The sequence below is a fragment of the Nerophis lumbriciformis genome, linkage group LG08 (genome assembly GCF_033978685.3).
Source record: "Nerophis lumbriciformis linkage group LG08, RoL_Nlum_v2.1, whole genome shotgun sequence".
NCBI classification, from domain to species: Eukaryota; Metazoa; Chordata; class Actinopteri; order Syngnathiformes; family Syngnathidae; genus Nerophis; species Nerophis lumbriciformis.
The window spans coordinates 23,617,465-23,631,861 of NC_084555.2; the positions used below are offsets into that span (position 1 = coordinate 23,617,465).

Consider the following 14,397-nt stretch of genomic DNA (forward strand, 5'->3'; position numbering starts at 1 on the left):
CTAGAAAAAGTTTATAAAACGTTAGGACAGAGCTTTTCAACATCATTACAACAGCCAACAAAAAGTTCTGTGTTTGAACCCGAGCAGTGCCAGGTAGAACGTTTTAATGTGGAGTAAACATTTTTAAACATATTTCTTCTTCCATGCAAAAACAATTAAACTTAATGAAAACATCATCACTTCAGGTTCCCAGCACTGCTTTGTGACTGCTCACTGCAGTTAAATTGTGGGAATGAGACAAATGGATCCGACTAACAAAGTAGTTTATGGATTAAGCAAATGTTTAGCAGATGTTGTGTCTTGTAAAGCTGACGGTCAGTTTTTCTTTGCTGGAGGACACAGATCATTTGTGATGGATTAGATACTGTGAGCACAGCCAGGTGATTTACCTCCCTTGGAATGTGGGCAGCCCCTCAATAAGGTTACAGTACATGAACATCTGAGTTTTCTCTTGCAGGTCTACCCAAGCAGTCATATCAGCTATTACAGCAATATACAGTATATTAGACCCATTATTATTTATTGCTGGTTAATTTAAGCTCTATGATACTTTCTGGAAAGTGAAGCAGAAAACACGACCAAATATTCCAGTCTAAACATTCACAAATGACTTGGACAAGACCTCCACATTTCCACTCTGAACTGCCAAACACTGAACACAAGTACTACAATAAGTGGCATTTTTTAAAACAGACAATAAAAATGCTGGAAGATATTTACAATGTTACTTACTTAAGATATTCACAACGTTACTCTTAGTGAATATATATATATATATGTATATATGAATATATATATATATATATATATAAAATATGTGTATATATATATATATATATATATATATATATATATGAATCAATATTATATAATATATATATATATATATATATATATATATATATATATATATATAATATGATTTAGTTAGGCAAAAGTCTGTTTTCCTCATTGTGACAGATTCCTTCCATGTGTCTTTGTGTCCTGAAATTAGAGCATCATTACATCCCCTCTTTACATTATAATCTGAATGGAAAACATGCAACATATGACATATTGACGGTGATGAAAATAGCAGAACAAGCAACTCCTGACTTCTTGTGGGCCAGTCAGTGTAATCTTAACCTTACCTTGAATGCAACAGGAATGCAGAGGTTACTGAGAGTTAAGCCATTTAAGCATTGAGACACGCTTCCTTGTCGGCGGCAGCATTTATTTGGCTTTTCCTGCATGATTTTGTCATAAGTGGATGATGATAAACCTGAGCCCGAATCATAACTAGCTCAGTCGTAGCCACCGGGCAGTAGATTCTTATGAACCAGCAACTCATCACACTAAGGCTACGCTGCTGTCTGCCTTAACCGCAATTCCCCCATCTTATTTTTGTGTATCTCTGCCCAATGTGGTAAAAAGGCCAGCTGAAGGGTAATTGCTAACAGTGTGTCTGAAAGAGGAGCCTTTTAGGAAAATAAACACACATTTCAATCTGGTCCAGACAGATAAAGTTCGGCAAATCAATCATTCTGCAAATGGACAATAAGAACATTGTAAAGGATGTTGTGGAGCGCTCATGTTGCATTTTTGTCTTTTAGAATGGTAGATCTAATACAGGACAAACATCTTAGTTGGTTTCACCTGGCTTCACTCATCGTTTGTCTTATTTAATGCTTCATAATATCCTCCACTGCAACAACTTCCATTTGATGACCTAAGGCAGTGCTCTCCAACCACTAAATCTCAGACCGTGGTCATGGCTGTTTGATAAAGCTGTTGGAATTTGGTTTTGTGCATTCTGGCTGTGCCAAATACTTGAGAAAAGTCAATCATTTAATACGAATCTATTCTATTAATTTTGTGTACAGCACATATAATACTGCTTTTACTGCAATGATCCTGTTCTGGTCTTCATCAGAAGAAATATATGCTGCTGTGTTGGTCCACCTACATAAATATACCTACTCCACATGAGACGCACCTGATGGACATTAAAGTCCATGTAAATGATCCAGCTGCTCCATAATCAAATTAGTGTACTCAGGTCACTCCTGTCATTCTCCAAAACACTATGCATTGAGAATAGTCTTTTGTGTTCCAACCATAATAGTGACCCTGTGAACAAATTTTTCACAAAGTTAGTTTTGGCAAATGCATCTCAAAAATGTGCAGTGCCTGGTTTCAAATAAGGTTCTCATATTTCTAGCTTTTATTTTGTTGATGAATCCCTTTGTTGGGAAAAAAAAATAGCAAATGGTAATAGACCAAACAACAAACCTTGACATTGACTCGAAAGTCAACACTTATAACTAATTACTAACTACCATCTACTAAGGAGTGCCTCTATCGCTTCATTTGCTTTAATTTTGTTTTAGACCACGATGGGTAATAGCCTTGACATCAGTCAGGGGTTGGCCATACATCCTAAATATAAAGTCTTCCCAAAAGTGAGGAAGTTTCTATTGAACTTTTTACCACATCCTCTTTATGACCCTTAGTTGTCACACAGAGTCCAGTGCATATGGAGTCAGTTTATTCAAGCTTTGTCATCAATTGCAAATTACACATCTGATGTATGCATTGAACTGAATGAATGAACTGCATCATCTAATCAAAGGGGCTCAGTTAGCTATACCGTATTACTCAGGAAAAACATTCAGACTAAACTTTAAGTATGATGAAATGGATACATATGGTCAGCAGTAGATGACTGTCACCAGCAAATAGCGAAAAACAGTAATTGAGACACCCAATAAATATCTATTTTTAACACATAGCTTGCTCCCCCCAATCCAAATATTCCTGCTGACTTGACTTTGATGTTCTCCGATTGCACATTTGTAATAAGTACTTACCAGTCCCAGACTCGCCACTAATTAATTATACTGAAAGATAAACGATAAAACAAATGGGATTGGAGTCATGGCTGGACAGCTAGCGGTACAACTGCTTCCATCTGTTGTGGGGTTTCATCTCCATTTAAAGCGGCGGTACACGGCTCCGCTACACCCCAGGCCGTTGGGTCATCTGGCCGGCTGTTGGGGAAGCCGTTTTTCAAAGCCGCGTCCACATAATCTACACTGCTTGCTTTTGTCATTCCAGTACGATTTCTGATCAAAGATTAACTTGTGTTCACCTCACTGCAACCATTGAGGCCAGATTTGGAATAATATTAGGCGTAGAAGCTATTGCTTGTACAGCAACACACACGACGGCGCCGCCGTCTTGGATTGACATCATGTTATAAGTAATTGTAAGTATGCTGTCAATGCTTTATTATCACATATTTTATGGTGAATGGGATATTTCCTGCTTTTAAATAAATTATGTATTTGTGGCAAAAAAGAAATTAGAAAAGAAAAGAAAAATCGAGAAACAAAAGCATTTTTACAAAAAATCCTTAAATTTGTGGGCTTGCAAAAACAGAATTGGGATATGCGTTGATCAAGTGTACACATACAGTACCACAATTAGGGACACCGTTTTCTTTCAAAATCGGTAACCTAGAATACATTATTACCTCCACAAGAGGTGACATACCTGTATTTCTTTGTTTTAAGTTAGTTTGTTCGTTTGTTAGTTGGCCTCATTACTCAAAAGATTATTGGTGGATTATGCAATTTTTTAAAGGAAATGTCAGAACTGGGATAAGGAAGAAGTGATGAGATTTTGGTGGTGAGCCGCATCATTTCTACTACTTCAGGTTACTACGAAGCTGAACTTGACTGTGTCTGTATGCTACCGGCCATGCCTCCACCCACAAAGACAAACAGAGTAGATGACTGACAAAAGGGTTCACTCTGTGCATGACAAACACACCCAGGTGCTAACATGGAGTGAACACTATTGCAGCTTGTTTAGAAGCGACACACGAACAAAACAAACATGTACAGGCATAGCAGTGTATTTATTATTTGATTCACTGGGGTTTGTTTGTTTGTCCGGCCGTTGTATTAGTTAAGAAACATAGTTTAAAAAAATTTGGGCGGATTTTTTTAAACTTTCAGGAAATGTCAGGAATAAGATAAAAGACAAGTGATTGGATTTTTATTTTATTTTTATGATTATGGAAGATATTGCCTGGCAGTGGTCTGCGCTCTCAGAGTGCTTTTTTAGTTATTATTTTTATTGTATGTATTTATTTATGTGACGACCGGGGCGCATTGTGATGCGGGGTTCGTTCTCTCAGGAATGCAGACGGGCGTCAGACACAGCGTGCAGGTAAGAAAGTATTTATTTAATAATTAACTTATACTGGAATAAAGAAAAGGGTGCTCATAGCACATAAGGCAAAAACTAAAAGAGCTAGCATGGGAGCTAGAAGGTAAAAAAAAAGGAGTTTAGCGTGGAAGCTAACAGGTACAGAGCCAGAACAAAAAGTCGTCAACTGTTGCATGAAAACAAACTACGAAGCCAGAACGAATGACAGGGAGGACAGGCTTATATAATAATGTCAGTGATGACAAACAGGTGCGTGTCGGGAACAAACGCGACAGGTGAAAATAATAAGCAGCCATGGCAACAAACTCAGGTGTACAAAACAGGCACTCAAGGAGTCCAAAACTAACCAAAAACACAAGTATCTTGAAAACGTAAACAAAATATATGATCCGGGCAGCGGATCATAACAGTACCCTCCCCTTAAGGGACAGATTCCAGATGTCCCCTAGAAAAACTAAAACCCCCCCAACTATAACAAAGTTCAAGAGTCAAGGGAGGGTGGAGGGAGGATTTGGCGGAGGGTCACCAGGTCACATGTCCCCGAATCCACCGGGGACGAGTCAGGTGGCGACGGCGAATGGAACGCCGCTGCCGGAGGAGAGGCGGGCGACCACGGAAAGGCCACATTTGTGGCTGCCGAGAAGGTGGACGTGAGTGGCGCCAGAAGTTCAGCAGCCGGATAGTTCTGCGACTACGTCTCGGGTGTCGCTGCTGTTTGCGCCACTGGCGTCCATACTCTAACCTCCGAGAGCGCCGCTTGCGCCGCCAGACCACCCAAGGTCGCTGAGACGACGAGGAGAGAGCAGACGTCACCGTGGAAGCAGGAGGAAGCGTCGTCGTCGCCGTGGAAGCAGGAGGAAGCGTCGTCGTCGCCGTGGAAACAGGAGGAAGCGTCGTCGTCGCCGTGGAAACAGGAAGCGTCGTCGCCGTGGAAACAGGAAGCGTCGTCGCCGTGGAAACAGGAGGCGTCGTCGCCGTGGAAACAGGAGGCGTAGTCTCTGTCGGCGTGGGGGGAGCCGTTGCCATGGAAGCAGGAGGCGTCGTCTCTGTCAGCGTGGGCGTAGCCGTCGCCATGGAAGCAGGAGGGGTCGTCTCTGTCGGCGTGGGCGGAGCCGTCGCCATGGAAGCAGGAGGCCACGTCTCTGTCGGCGTGGGCGGAGCCAGAGGCGGAGCAGGCGGCTCGTCTGACGGCGTGGGCGGAGCCAGAGGCGGAGCAGGCGGCTCGTCTGACGGCGTGGGCGGAGCAGGCGGCTCGTCTGTCGGTGTGGGCGGAGCCAGAGGCGGAGCAGGCGGCTCGTCTGTCGGCGTGGGCGGAGCCAGAGGCGGAGCAGGCGGCTCGTCTGTCGGCGTGGGCGGAGCCAGAGGCGGAGCAGGCGGCTCGTCTGTCGGCGTGGGCGGAGCCAGAGGCGGAGCAGGCGGCTCGTCTGTCGGCGTGGGCGGAGCCAGAGGCGGAGCAGGCGGCTCGTCTGTCGGCGTGGGCGGAGCAGGCAACGGAGTGTCTGCGAGTGGTGGATGTCTCAGCTGGGCTGCTGGGTTGGCCGTAGGGGGAATCATCACCTGCAGCGCGGTGAGAATACTTCCCAGCTGTCTCTCCAAAGCGTCAAGGCGGGCGTCAAGGCGGGCGTCTTGGCGTTCTGCCATGGCGTTGACGCAAGCCCCAAGAACGCCAAACTGTTCCTCCTGTTGTCCAAGTTGTTTGGCCTGTTGGTGCAATGCCCTTTTTACTTGGTCGGTCACTGCGGGGTCTCGTGTGCATTGCAGCGATGGAGCAGGAGGTGGAGAGGATGGTGTTTGCAGGACCACCAGGGTTGATGGTGGCGTCAGAGTGGCAGGCGTCCGGGCTGTCGTTGTCGTGGAAACAGGTGCTGGTGCGGAAACCAGACTTGGAGTCGGTGCTGGTGTGGAAACCAGACTTGGATTCGGTGCTGGTGCGAGAACCAGCCTTGGAGCAGGTGCTGGGCGTGACTTTGGCGGAGGTGGCCTGGCCGGGGGTTGCGGCTTAGCATGCCGAAGGTCTGGTGGCGGAGGCCGGCATGGAGGTTTGGGCTTGGCTGGGCGCAGCTGTGCCCGCCCACTAGCAAAGCACCCAGTACTAGCCCCCCCCTCAAGAAGCGGATCCCAGACGCGTCTTGAGCAGTCTGGAACAGTCTTTAGGGGTGGGAGGGAGGAGGTGAGGAGGTGGGTAGGCTCCTCCCCTTTTGATTGTCCAAATTGTCTATTCTGCTCTTCAATAGTGGACTGTAGGGACGACCAAGAGGGAGAAAACAGAGGAGTGGGCGGAGCTTGAACCATAGGGGGTGGGGCTTGAAAACCAGAATGTGACTGGTACTGACTAGACTTATAATTAACAAAAATGTCCTGATAGTATTTAATTGTTGAATTAAAGTCATTTGGAGGCGGCTGACAGAAAGAGTTGACTGAATTTAAAAAAATGTCTTCGTCTATGACGTCATCACCAGTGGACGGGATGACGTCATACGCGCGGGTCTCCAGCTGACTGACAGCCCAATCAGTGAACTGTTTGGCAAAGTGAGTGATGGGATTACCAAACATCGGCGGAGGGGAATCCTGGGCTGCTTGGCTGTGTTCCGGAGGGAAGAATTGCGGGGGTGGCGCGTCTCTGTCGCGAGCTGAAGCCGTTTTGTGCGACTTCCGCCTTCGCTGACGCGTGCGAGCGGGCTGAGAGCGGACCTCCCCGGGCCAGATGGAGTCGATCGGGACCAGAACACCTCCAGGTCCCCATATCATCTCCTCATCTGGAGAACAGCGGAGCGTCTCTGCTTCCATCGCTCGGAGGACCATCCACGCACCTTCATCTACCTCCGCCATGCCCGATGCGAAATAACTTTTTGCTTGCTTCGTACTGTGACGACCGGGGCGCATGGTGATGCGGGGTTTCGTTTTCCCAGGATGCAACGGACTTCGGACACAGCGTGAAGGTAAAAGAAATGATTTATTTACCGGAATAAATTATACTGGAACAAAGAAAAGGGTGCTCATAGCACATAAGGCAAAAACTAAAAGAGCTAGCATGGGAGCTAGAAGGTAAAAAAAAGGAGTTTAGCGTGGAAGCTAACAGGTACAGAGCCAGAACAAAAAGTCGTCAACTGTTGCATGAAAACAAACTACGAAGCCAGAACGAATGACAGGGAGGACAGGCTTAAATAATAATGTCAGTGATGACAAACAGGTGCGTGTCGGGAACAAACGCGGCAGGTGAAAATAATAAGCAGCCATGGCAACAAACTCAGGTGTACAAAACAGGCACTCAAGGAGTCCAAAACTAACCAAAAACACAAGTATCTTGAAAACGTAAACAAAATATATGATCCGGGCAGCGGATCATAACAATTTATTTCAAATGAGTTGTATTATAGTGTGAGTGCACTGCAGATAACCTGCATGATCTATATCCTTTGGCATTATGTTGGATTTTATCATCCGAGGCAACATTACTCCTGATCACAGACTGTACAAAGAAGTGAAGTGAAGTGAATTATAATTATAAAGCGCTTTCCTCTAGCGAATAAAAGCGCTTTACATAGTGAAACCCATTATCTACATCTTAAAGCTACATTTAAACCAGTGTGGGTGGCAGTGGGAGCAGGTGGGTAAAGTGTCTTCCCCAAGGACACATCGGCAGTGACTTGGATGGCGGAAGCAGGGATCGAACTTGCCGCTCTACCAACCGAACCACGCCACTCCGAGACTTAGTTACATTCAGTTTTCCTACAGCTCTTTCCAGTATATTGTTGTTAACTTCGCTGTTTTAGTTGCTACCTTCTCGTCAACTCTGATACTGCCATTACATGTGTCTTTCGCCATTACATGTCCACTTGGGAATCTAGTTTTCTCACAAGTCATGTTTTTTTTTGCTTTGCTAACTGTACACTGAAAACATCAAACTACATCAACTAGTCATAAGACAGGAACTTGATAATATTCTGGGAAAAAAAACAATTTGAATCAACAACAGTTTAAAGCTCTGTATTTTTCAAGGTGTAGTCTTCTAATCAGCGATTGTGTCATACAACTAAGTTTTGGCTTTCTCTTTTACCCATACAATGGTCAAACTTAAAAAAAAAATGGTCTGGCACCATTGTGTTATATGGTCTCGTGAAATAACACCTATTGGGCCGTGACCCACTTAGAAACTAAGCAGAGTTATACATGTAAATTAGCTCATTGGTCGTTACATTGTACTAATTCAAAGCAAATGCTTTAAATTACCATTTGAATGTTTTTTCCAGCCTCGGCGGGTCATTGGATGGTTATATCTCAATTAACATTTCATGATGCATCTAAAAGGCTCCATTGTTACTGCAGTGTAACAGATGTCCCCTGTTGTAAAACTGTAAATGTAAGGATGATGGCCTTTCCATGAAAATTATTCTTGCAATAATTCACTCCATTCTTTCCATAGACATCATTTTAAGTCCTGCTCCTAACTTTGCCAATACAAAAAACATGCCCAGAATTGAGTTCATTTTCTTTCTAATGACCACAGTGGAAGTTATATGCACTCATTAGGGACGGCATGGCGCAGTGGAAGAATGGCTGTGCGCGACCCGAGGGTCCCTGGTTCAATCCCCACCTAGTACCAACCTCGTCATGTCCGTTGTGTCCTGAGCAAGACACTTGCTCCTGATGGGTGCTGGTTAGCGCCTTGCATGGCAGCTCCCTCCATCAGTGTGTGAATGTGTGTGTGAATGGGTGAATGTGGAAGTAGTGTCAAAGCGCTTTGAGTACCTTGAAGGTAGAAAAGCGCTATACAAGTACAACCCATTTATCATTTATCATTATTCATTACAAAATTAGTATAAAAGAATATGATGTTTATTGCATCCCTTTTACCATGGGTCCCCAAACTACGGCGGATGTCCTAAGTTAAAAAAATGTTTCTATTTATGTATTTAAGTACATATCACTGTTAAAAAATAAAATAAATACAAATATTTAAATTTTTTATTTGTCCTGTCAAGATGCTCAGGCAAATCATATTGTTGATGTACAATCCCCGTTTTCATATGAGTTGGGAAATTGTGTTAGATGTAAATATAAACGGAATACAATGATTTGCAAATCCTTTTCAACCCATATTCAATTGAATGCACTACAAAGACAAGATATTTGATGATCAAACTCATAAACTTTATTTTTTTTTTGCAAATAATAATTAACTTAGAATTTCATGGCTGCAACACGTGCCAAAGTAGTTGGGAAAGGGCATGTTCACCACTGTGTTACATGGCCTTTCCTTTTAACAACACTCAGTAAACGTTTGGGAACTGAGGAGACACATTTTTCAAGCTTCTCAGGTGGAATTCTTTCCCATTCTTGCTTATTGTACAGCTTAAGTTGTTCAACAGTCCGGGGGTCTCCGTTGTGGTATTTTAGGCTTCATAATGCGCCACGCATTTTCAATGGGAGACAGGTCTGGACTACAGGCAGGCCAGTCTAGTACCCGCACTCTTTTGCTATGAAGCCACATTGATGTAACACGTGGCTTGGTATTGTCTTGCTGAAATAAGCAGGGGCATCCATGGTAACGTTGCTTGGATGGCAACATATGTTGCTCCAAGTACCTTTCAGCATTAATGGCGCCTTCACAGATGTGTAAGTTACCCATGTTTTGGGCACTAATACACCCCCATACCATCACAGATGCTGGCTTTTCAACTTTGCGCCTATAACAATCCGGATGGTTCTTTTCCTCTTTGGTCCGGAGGACACGACGTCCACAGTTTCCAAAAACTATTTGAAATGTGGACTTGTCAGACCACAGAACACTTTTCCACTTTGTATCAGTCCATCTCAGATGAGCTCAGGCCCAGCGAAGCCTACAGCGTTTCTGGGTATTGTTGATAAACGGTTTTCGCCTTGCATAGGAGAGTTTTAACTTGCACTTACAAATGTAGCGACCAACTGTAGTTACTGACAGTGGGTTTCTGAAGTGTTTCTGAGCCCATGTGGTTATATCCTTTACACACTGATGTCGCTTGTTGATCTAGTACAGCCTGAGGGATCGAAGGTCACGGGCTTAGCTGCTTACGTGCAGTGATTTCTTCAGATTCTCTGAACCCTTTGATGATATTACGGACCGTAGATGGTGAAATCCCTCAATTCCTTGCAATAGCTGCTTGAGAAAGGTTTTTCTTAAACTGTTCAACAATTTGCTCTCGCATTTGTTGACAAAGTGGTGACCCTCGCCCCATCCTTGTTTGTGAATGACTGAGCATTTCATGGAATCTACTTTTATACCCAATCATTGCACCCACCTGTTCCCAATTTGCCTGTTCACCCGTGGGATGTTCCAAATAAGTGTTTGATGAGCATTCCTCAACTTTATCAGTATTTATTGCCACCTTTCCCAACTTCTTTGTCACGTGTTGCTGGCATCAAATTCTAAAGTTAATGATTATTTGCAAGAAAAAAAAATGTTTATCAGTTTGAACATCAAATATGTTGTCTTTGTAGCATATTCAACCACCCAAAACCGCGCCTTCACCTCCACAGGTGTCTTGGCAGTTGAGGGGAAACCCTGACATGTATGTTTGTATCTATATATGCATGTATGTGTATATATATATATATATATATATATATATATATATATATATATATATATATATATATATATATATATATATATATACATATATATATATATTTATATATATATATATATATGTATGTATATGTATGTATATATACGCATGTATATATATATATATATATATATATATATATATGTATATATATATATATGTATATACCGTATTTTCCGCACTATAAGGCGCACCGGATTATTAGCCGCACCTTCTATGAATTACATATTTCATAATTTTGTCCACCAATAAGCCGCCCCGGACTATAAGCCGCGCCTACGCTGCGCTAAAGTGAATGTCAAAAAAACGCTGCGCTAAAGTAAATGTCAAAAAAACAGTCAGATAATTCAGTCAAACTTTAATAATATATTGAAAACCAGCGTTCTAACAACTCTGTCCCAAAATGTACGCAAATGTGCAATCACAAACATAGTAAAATTCAAAATGGTGTAGAGCAAAAGCAACATAATGTTGCTCGAACGTTAATGTCACAACACACAAAATAAACATAGCGCTCACCTTCTGAAGTTATTCTTCATTCGTAAATCCTTCGAATTCTTCGTCTTCGGTGTCCGAATTGAAAAGTTGCGCAAGCGTGGGATCCAAAAATGGCCGGCTCCGTCTCGTCGAAGTCATCGGATTCAGTGTCGCTGTTGTTGTGCAGCAGTTCTGTGAATCCTGCCTTCCGGAAAGCTCGGACCACAGTTGTGACCGAAATATCTGCCCAGGCATTTACGATCCACTGGCAAATGTTGGCGTATGTCGTCCGGCGCTGTCTGCCCGTCTTAGTGAAGGTGTGTTCGCCTTCGGAGCTGTGTGAAAAAAGCCACCCGGCCTCTTCGCGTAAACTTCCCTTAACCACTCGCTCATCTTTTCTTCATCCATCCATCCCTTCGAGTTAGCTTTTATGATGACGCCGGCTGGAAAGGTCTCTTTTGGCAAGGTCTTCCTTTTGAATATCACCATGGGTGGAAGTTAGCATGGCAAGCTAGAACCACAGTGAAGGATGACTTCTCATTCCCTGTGGTGCGAATATTCACCGTACGTGCTCCCGTTCCACAGTGCGGTTCACAGGAATATCAGTTGCTGTGAAATACGGTAGTAATCCGTGTGCGGATGGAGAGATTGCGTCTTTTTATGAACCGGATCCTTGTCGCTTTGTAGGAGCCATTTTGTGGTCTTTACAGATGTAAACAGGAAATGAAACGTACGGTGATATCCGCGCGTTTTTTCTTCTTCTTCCGGGGGCGGGTAGAAGAAGAAGCGCTTCCTGTTCTATGGGGGCGGGTGCTTTCCTTGGCGGTTGCTTGCGTAGAAGAAGAAGCGCTTCCTGTTCTACCGGGAAAAAAGATGGCGGCTGTTTACCGAAGTTGCGAGATCGAAACTTTATGAAAATGAATCGTAATAAAGCGCACCGGGTTATAAGGCGCACTGTCAGCTTTTGAGAAAAATTGTGGTTTTTAGGTGCGCCTTATAGTGCGGAAAATACGGTATATATATATATATATATGTATATATATATGTATATATATATATATATATATATATATATATATATATATATATATATATGTATGCATATATGTATATGTATGTATATATATGCATGTATATATATATGTATATATATATATATATATATTTATATATATATATGTATGCATATATGTATATGTATGTATATATATGCATGTATATATATATATATATATATATACATGCATATATATATACGTATGTGCATACATATATATATGAATGCATATACGTATGTATATATATATATATATATATATATATATACATGTATCCATATACGTGTGTGTATATATATATATATATATATATATATATATATATATATATATATATATATATATATATATATATATATATATATATATATATATATACATATATATATGTATGCATATACGTATATATATATGTACATATTTATGCATATATGTCGGGATGCAATTGTATCAAAATCTCACGGTACGATATTATCACGGTATTAAGGCCGCAGTACGATATTATTGTGGTATATGTCCAAAAAAAAATTATTTAAAATGTTATAGTGTGTAAAATGAAGGAGCAGGAATGTTTAAGATAACACACTTACTGTAATTGAACACAAATATTAAGCTGACATTTTCTAATCATATTTATTACGACAGACATGTATTGTTAAAGTGCAAAGAATTGTGCAGGAACATCCACTGTTTCAAGAAAATATTTTTTTTAAATTCCAGTTGAGTGTCTTTAAAGTGACAATGTAAAGATCCAGTGTAAAACAATATTCTTCAGTTTAATGTCTTTCAACTTTTACTTTCTGAGAAGCAGTGTCCTCCACAGTGGACATCTTTCATATCTGTTTCCAAAATGCTGTTTCTCAAAAAGTTAATTAACAATATAACCTTTCATAATGTAAATACTTCACAAACTGATGTTTAGCTTTTCTGGCTTCAAATATATTTTTTGTTTGACTGTTTATGAAGTGGCAACTCTAAGGTGTACACTGTCTTCCGCCCAAGTGCAGATAGGCCCCAGTCCCCCCACCCCGCAACATCGGGAGAGACAAGAGGTAGAAAATAGATGATGGATTGAGGATTTATTAAGTAGTTTGTCAGTTTACTCACATTTTCCCGCAGTGTACAGTTTTGCTTTGGTGATTACCTCCGTGCGTTGCGACGTAACCCGCTGGATTTGTGTTGGCTTAAAAACGCTTGAGACGAAAGTGGGACGCTTTGCTTTGCAGAACGCAGATTTTCTTACCTCGGCTAAAGAGGTTTTGTTTTTGCCAAGACTTGTTTGTGTGTTTGTCAGCAACATAACTAAAACAGTTTAGGATAGATTTTGATGACATATTCAGAAAATGTCCAAAAAAAGAATTCCTCTCATTTTACGAACACACTTCACTTTGTGCTTACAACATTCTACGCCCCCCACCTCTCTGCAGAGGATTCTGGTAGATGTAGCCTATCAGTCAAAAGGTTTGGGGACCCCTGCCTTGTATGTTGCAGACTAAACTAGTTTCCTTTCGGGTTGATTTATTTTCATGTCACGTAAGCACAAATGAATGTATGCTCTCAATGTGCTTCAGATTGTTTTAAAAGCTAATGAATTTACAGGGTGTTCTTGTAGTAAGTAATTCAGGTCGTATTAGGCTTTTAGGGCTGACAGCAGACTTGAGACGTCAAGACTTACATCTTACTGTAAACTCTGCTAGCATGTAATGAGATGCTGATGGGTCTACCAGGCCTTCTGCACGTGTCTGTGAAGTAGGCTGCGTTAGTCTTCCTGTCCAGTCAGACAACCACAATAGAAACATACCCAAAATGGTGTCTCCTTCTTAGTCAATTAGGTAGGTTCTTGCCTTTTGCACCCAATAAAAAAGTGTTTGTCATGTGATTAATTAAGGAAATTGAATGTGTGGATGTGAGTGTGAATGTTGTCTGTCTATCTGTGTTGGCCCTGCGATGAGGTGGCGACTTGTCCAGGGTGTACCCCGCCTTCCGCCCGATTGTAGCTGAGATAGGCTCCAGCGCCCCCCGCGACCCCAAAGGGAATA

The 14,397-nt window shown here is 42.1% G+C and overlaps 1 protein-coding gene across 2 annotated transcripts in view; it reads left to right on the top strand.

Moving 5' to 3' along the window:
• Nucleotides 1-14,397, top strand: part of kif6 (kinesin family member 6) — a 121,107-nt gene that overhangs the window by 62,847 nt on the left and 43,863 nt on the right. The gene's annotated exons all lie outside the window — the stretch shown is intronic.